The sequence below is a fragment of the Abrus precatorius genome, unplaced genomic scaffold (genome assembly GCF_003935025.1).
Source record: "Abrus precatorius isolate BTA unplaced genomic scaffold, Abrus_2018 Scaffold3, whole genome shotgun sequence".
Taxonomy (NCBI): domain Eukaryota; kingdom Viridiplantae; phylum Streptophyta; class Magnoliopsida; order Fabales; family Fabaceae; genus Abrus; species Abrus precatorius.
Genome location: NW_020874373.1, coordinates 13,818,175 through 13,825,221, shown reverse-complemented (window position 1 = coordinate 13,825,221; position 7,047 = coordinate 13,818,175). Strand labels below are relative to the sequence as shown.

The 7,047-nt window shown below is 35.2% G+C and overlaps 1 pseudogene; it reads right to left on the bottom strand.

Moving 5' to 3' along the window:
* Positions 1-3,806: 3,806 nt before the first annotated feature.
* LOC113862218 lies at positions 3,807-4,706 on the bottom strand (annotated as a pseudogene).
* Positions 4,707-7,047: the final 2,341 nt, after the last annotated feature.

The following is a 7,047-nucleotide window of genomic DNA, read 5'->3' as shown; positions in this document are numbered from 1 at the left end:
GGAATTTATAGTTGCTTAAAATTGGGCATTATACTCTATTTTAGTTGGTGATTTATTGATATGTATTAATATTATGTGTCACTTCCTAAAAAAACTATTTACCAACTGTTATTGATTATTTATATTTATTATAGATGTTTACAGATGTAACAATAATAATAATCATAAATAAGAATTTAATAAAGTGGAATTGGTTTAATTGGGTGTGCGTATTTTTATTATAAAACCGAACCAAACTAAAACAAGTTTATTTGATTTGGGTTCATTTATTCAAGTCTACTGGTTGACTCATACTTACACCCTTAATCATATAAATACTCGTTAAGCACTGACATTGACAATATTCGTTACGAGTGACGTGATACAGACAAGTCACAAATTACTTGCAGCAAAGTGCTGAAGGTACAGTTTGATATTTTGTATTGAAAACGGCAAAGTCTGCTGTTTAGCGTGCCTTAACTCAGTTAGATCGTATCTTTTTTAATTTGAGAATTTAGTTAGAAATAAAATTTTAATAACTTTGAATGAGTACTGCAAAGAACCTAATTTGAAAGTTCCAAACTTGTACATGTTATTTTAAATTACTCTCTGAGGTGTCAAATGATCACAAATGTTACAGATTCAGAGCATTCAGAATATTAGAACCTTCTGATTATATGCAGCAAACCGCTTTACTAAAACAAAAACATAACCACATTATTTGTTTTGCCCTTTTGCATGATCTGGTTCTCCAGTAATATTTTTTGGCCGCTGCAATCCAATACAAATATGTGACCATATTTTTATTATTTTTTATTTTCAACTTTAATCTAAACATCATGCGGCATTTCAAGTTAGTATTGTAATTGGTGTTAAACCTCGCAAACAACCAACCACTTGACGGCAACTCGTTTCAATATTCCAATGCATAATTTAAGCAATATTTCGGGCGAGTGGTCACTTCATTTAAAAGAACTAACAAATGTACTTCGGAGGAAAGCGGGTCCACTCAAAGCGAACCACAAAGATCTCTAAAAGCCTTTGCATGTGGGAAAAAAAAGCCTTCGAATAAATAATGACCCTAACACACCACCCACATACTACCAGGAAACAACAAAAATGTCAACATCTGTTATTGGTATTAGTTTATGCTAACATTAACCTCCAGGATAATATACAGTGAGCAAGGTGAAACTCTGAAAAGCCATGTATGAAGTGAATAATACCATCGGCTAAATGCTATGTTTATTCCCATTGGCAGCTTCGTAGAAATAAGATATCCACATATAGCACAACAAGGGCTTTGTAATGTTACAGAACAATAAGAGCCCAACGAGGTGTTTTCTTTTTCAAAATAGTTGAATGGTGAAGTAGACCTCAAGAATCGCTAATATGTCAAAGCCTACCACTGCTCACACTTCAAGCAGTACGCAAAAGAAAAGGAGGGAGGTATGTGTAAGGCTACAGATGAATTTGGCCACATCTAATTATCTAATGATTTACATTATTACACAGTCTCTCGGAAAATCCTTAGCATATACAGCAATTTCCCAGAGGATTTGGTACAAGTTTTGCAGTAATGTTGATGATGATCTTCAAATAATGCTCACTGCCTAGGTGTTGTTGGTGGTGTTGATGGGTGGCTTTGCCCATAGAACCCTGTGCCACAGGGATCTGGATTCTCTCCAGTTCATGCGGGAACTGGACGTTCAGTTATTTTTTGGCTTAAGCAGATCTCATTCGCTTAAGCGAAAATAGCTGATTTTCATTTAATTATGTCAAAAAATAGCTTGGGCGAATTTTGATATTTTCTATTAGCTTAAGCTAAAAAAAAGGGCTTAAGCAAATGTTAGCTTAAGCGAAAATAAACAGCTTAAGCAAAAAATGGACAGAGAGCACCAGTTTTAGAGTTCAAAATAGCTTAAGCCACCAAAATTAGCTTAAGCGAATTAAGAATAGCTTAAGCGAATATAAAATAGCTTAAGCGAAAAATGGACAGAGAGCACCAGTTTTCAGAGTTGATATTCGCTTAGGCGTGATTAGAATAGCTTAAGTTATTACAAAATAGCTTAAGTAAAATTATAATAGCTTAAGCGAATAAGAATAGCTTAAGCGAAGGTGTAATAGCTTAAGCAAATATTGCAGAAACTGGAAAAAAAAAAAAAGTATCAGAACATAACAATAGCAGATGTAATATACTATATTCATCAGATAATGTTAGAAATTGCATTTACAATGGCAATTACACATAATTACAATTAACATTGTACAAAATACAGAAAAGCTACAAAATTTCTTAAAGTTGATCAAGGATTCAACGAGTTGTGTCATCCACAGGTTCCTACAAAAAGAAATGAAATTGGATAAAATATCAATCATCTTAGTAAGAAAAATAAGTTTGGTATTTAGGTAAATTTTGGATTTATATGTTTTTGAACATACCGTTAATAATGTAGTAAAATTGAAAGTATTGCTGAAAGTGTGTGGAGAATGATAAGATGGAGGTGCCGAATAATGGACATCACATGGTTCAGAAGGGATGGGTTGATATTCCTAAAAGCATTAACAAATTATTATACACAAGACAAATAATAATGGACAAATTTTAAATTTTGATAGGTGCATTAATACATGTACCTCAACATTTTACCTTTGGGATTGTCCTCTTAATGGACCAATTTTTTTTCCTTTTTCCTTGTAGCTCAACCCAACTTTTGAATCGTTTATACCTATTCCTCTTCATGCTTGGGCGGTGCTTGAAACCCTTTGGTTGTATACCATCATTGATGACTGATGTAGGGACCTCATCATTGTGACTTTCACCATGTTGCTCTTTTAATCGAAGTTGTGTGATTTGATGAGACACAACTTTTACACATTCATCCACCAATTGAGAGTATTGTTCTGAACTAGATACCTCTAATGCAAGTCTAATCATTTTATAAGCTAGTTGTCAGTATCGTCTTGTGATAGCAAGTTTAGGATCCTCCTGATCCTCTATACCTTTGATATTGTGTATAATTTCAGAACGACCCTCTCTTGTCCATCTCTTAATGATGTATTTTTCAGGCACAACCTTGACATCATTTGCTTCAAAAACCTTCAATGCATGGGAACAAAGGATGCCAAATGTTTCAAATTTTCTACAAGTGCAACATATAGAATTTGAGGTATGATTAAATGATACTATCCATGATCCATTTTCATTGACTGTAGTTATGACATATTCAAACAAAGGGGGAGATTCATTCCTTTTTGATATGCAGCATGCCAAAAATGAAGCAAACTCTTGTTGAAATAGGTTGAAAATAGTATGTGTGTAAATTTTACCCATTTGTAATAGGATGAGAGACATCTCATATCTCAACATTGCTAGTTTATGACGAGACTCGTACTCATATATTAGCTCATTGTAACGCTTGTCTTCTACCACACGTTTAAAGTATGCAAAGAACTGTTTAATGTTTACACTAGGCTTCATACAAGCCTTAAAATCAGAATTTATACTCTCACTTAGTTAAGTACTTCGCATCTCAAGTGTGAACACTTCCTTCATGTAGCACGCCGCCCATTTTTTCTTTTATTCCATATATTGATTTCATCCAATTATTCTCAAAAACATTGTATTCCTCAAGGATACTTCTCCAAGCTTGCTCAAACTCACCCACTATGTCAATGTCATACATGCATCTTTTAAAATCTCTTAAGAAATGACTTCTGCCTTTCATCAAATTACCAAGGTGTTTGATTCCATTTTGCATCAAGTGCCATGTGCACAAAGCATGATGTGTCTTAGGCATCACTTCCACAAGAGCTTTAGCCATTGCTTAATCTTGGTCAGTAAATATTGTTAATGGCTTTTTTTGATTATGTGCTTCCAAGAAAGTATCAAATAACCATTTAAAAGATTGAATCATCTCATCATACAATAAAGCTGCACCAAAGATTACTGCACCCCTAAAATGATTAAAACTAGAGAACAATGCAAGAGGCCTATTTGCGCGGTTGGTGCAATATGTTGTGTCCAAGGAAACAACTTCACCAAAACATTGGTAATCTAAGCACATCTTTACATCAGTCTAGAAGACATTTGTTATTTGCTCATTCGCATCCATTTGGTATGCATGAAAGAATGACGAATTGTCTAATAATTGTCGCTGAAAATATTGCATCAAACAACCAACTTCTCCATACACCATACTTCGTTGTCTTCTTACATTTAGGTAATTTTTGGCATCCAACCTAGTGTAACCCACATTCGCCCTATTTCCTGCAAGTGTTGTAGCAAGTTGATATGATGACTTTTGTTGTAAACTAGAACTCTCAGCAATATCAGTCTTAAATGCTTGAACCGGGGTTATCTTACGATGTAAAGCTAACATGTGAGTTGTCTCTGGAACTTGTAAAAGGTGATTATGTTCTTCTACAAACTCATGTATAATAAATTTTTTGTTCTTTCCCAAGGACACTCCAATTCGGGCATAACAATCTATCCTAGTCTCAGCTCTATGTTTTGCAACTTGTGAATCTCTTTTATCTCCTTTTCAAAGTTCTTCTTTACAACAAACATATCTACAACTTGTGATAACACCATCTTCTTTTCGCTTATTGAAGTATTGCTTTCTAATGCCAAAACCCTTCCTCCTACCATATTCACTCCAAAACTCCCATGCTTCATTAACACTTTCGAACTCTAAGCCAACTCTTGGCTTCCATCTTTCACACATTGTTGCCATATTTTTTGAAACAAAAATGTAAACCAATAGTTTTTTAAAATAACAAAATGTTCTGTCTCATCATTTTATGATATAATAAAAGAATTAGTTGAAGATGGAAAAACACACCTGACATGAATGAGTTGTTATGTATAGTGGAGAAGAAGATGTTAATGCTTGGTGGAAGTGTGCAAAATGGCCCCTAAGTTGTGTATGCAAATGAAGTTTTATATCCCAACTCTGCGTTTTATTTTTAATAAAGAGAAATGAGCGTGATTTGGCTTTTCTTAGATTATATGTGAAGCCTACTCTGTTTGCGCGCCAAAATATCAATAATTTAGCTTAACCGATTATATTTCGCTTAAGCTAATATAATTGGACAATAATATCAATGGCTTAAGCTAATATTTTCACTTAAGCCTTTTTTTTCAGCTTAAGCTATTATCAAAAGCTTAAGCGAATTGGGAAACGCTGACCATTAACTCAGGATTTAAAAAAAGTCACTTGCTCTTCCACATTTCATAACACCCAAGTGTTATTTCAGAAATCCCCCCCATTCCCCACGCCACTATCTTCACTTGCATTTCTAAAACCTCATCCTCTCCTTCATCCTTCCTCTCTTATTGAGGTATTGTTCAGGTACCATCTCCTTCATCTTCGGACCATTGTGCTTTTTTGAAAGTGGACATGCAGTACCTCTATCCTAGGTTTTTCGCTTAAGCCTTTTAATAGAGTTTTAGGTTTTGTGGTTAGGGTTTAAAAATATGATAGGCCTATGCTTTAAGCGATTATAATGGTATAAAAATGAAAATGGGTGCTCTCTGTGTTAGGGTTTTTCTATGCTTTATTGATTAAGGTTTTAGGTTTTCTTCTTCACTCCAAAACTATGTTACTCTATGTGTTATTCTGGATTACAATGGTGTAAAAATTGGGGTTGAGATTTGTTATTTGTGATTTCTTGTCTTCTATGGATTTTTCAATCTCTGTAAAAAAAGGCTTAAGCCCTATTTTTTGGCTTAAGCGAATAATAGTTGCTTAATCTAAATTATTTGATTTTGAAAAATTTGCAGATGCATTTTGTTTTATTTATTTTATGTAACTTTTTAGAAATGGCACCAAAGAAGATCCTTCCTCAAAGGAAGAGGCAACATCCTGAAGTGGTAGGGTCTGCCTCAGAGGATAATGAAGGCATGAGTACTCATCAACAAATACCAAGCAGTCCCATTTCTAGTGCTGGGTTTGACAGATTCAAGTTCAAGACCCGTGCCAAATATGAAAGATTCCTTCAATTAAAGCCTAGGGAATTGTTGGCAGAAAGAAATGTGCAGTTGCAAGAGAGAGAATTCACAGAGTTCAGCCAAGAAATTGGTAGAAGGAAATGGGATATATTGGCTAACATTCCTAATAGGATTGATGAAGACATAGTGAAAGAATTCTATGCCAATGCATGGCCACTGAAACCAGATCAAACTAACAGGATTTCCTGGGTTCGTAGGTGTTCAATCTCATATGATAGGGAGGCAATCAACAACTTACTGGGAATCCCCTTCCTTACAAGAAGGGGAGTTGTGCCATTACCAGCAAACAAAAAATAGCAAAACTGGATTCTTAAATCACAAGGTAGTTGAAACATTATGTATTCTGGGCAAATCCTATGAGACAAATCATGAAGGCAAGCCGCTGAGGTTCAAAAGGGGGAATTTGAAGACTTTAGCACAGATTTGGGCCTTCTTTCTGTTTGCCAATATTGCCCCGACCACTCACACATCAGACCTCCGCATGGCTCGAGTCTACCTTATATACAACATCATGGAAAAGATGACTGTGGATATTGCCACCATTATATCTGACGAGATTTATCAATTTGTCGTCTCAACTCCCTCTCATATAGCAATTGCCACAAAACCCTTGGAATTTTCAGCACTTATCACTGCTCTTTGTGCTGTCCAAGGTGTTCAAATACCTTACCGGACTTCATTGACTCATAGACTAAAAAAACCCATCAACGCCCAATTCATCAACAATTATTGCATCAACCAATTGGAACAGGGAAATGCAGCTTCTCAACCTTCTTCATCAGTACCACCAACAACATCACCGCTCATTCATAACATGACACCTATGGAATGTCGCCTCACATAACATCTAACTGAAATACAACATCATATGGAGGCCAATTGTCAAGCTTATACTCACATTTATCACCAGTTAACAACAAACCATCGAGCATATACACATCTCAATGAGTCATTCTATCATTTTACCCTACACCAACACCAACACCAACAAGACATTTCAACATTTCCATGGCCAACACCTGAAGAGTTTGCAACACGTGTCTCATGGCCTGGAG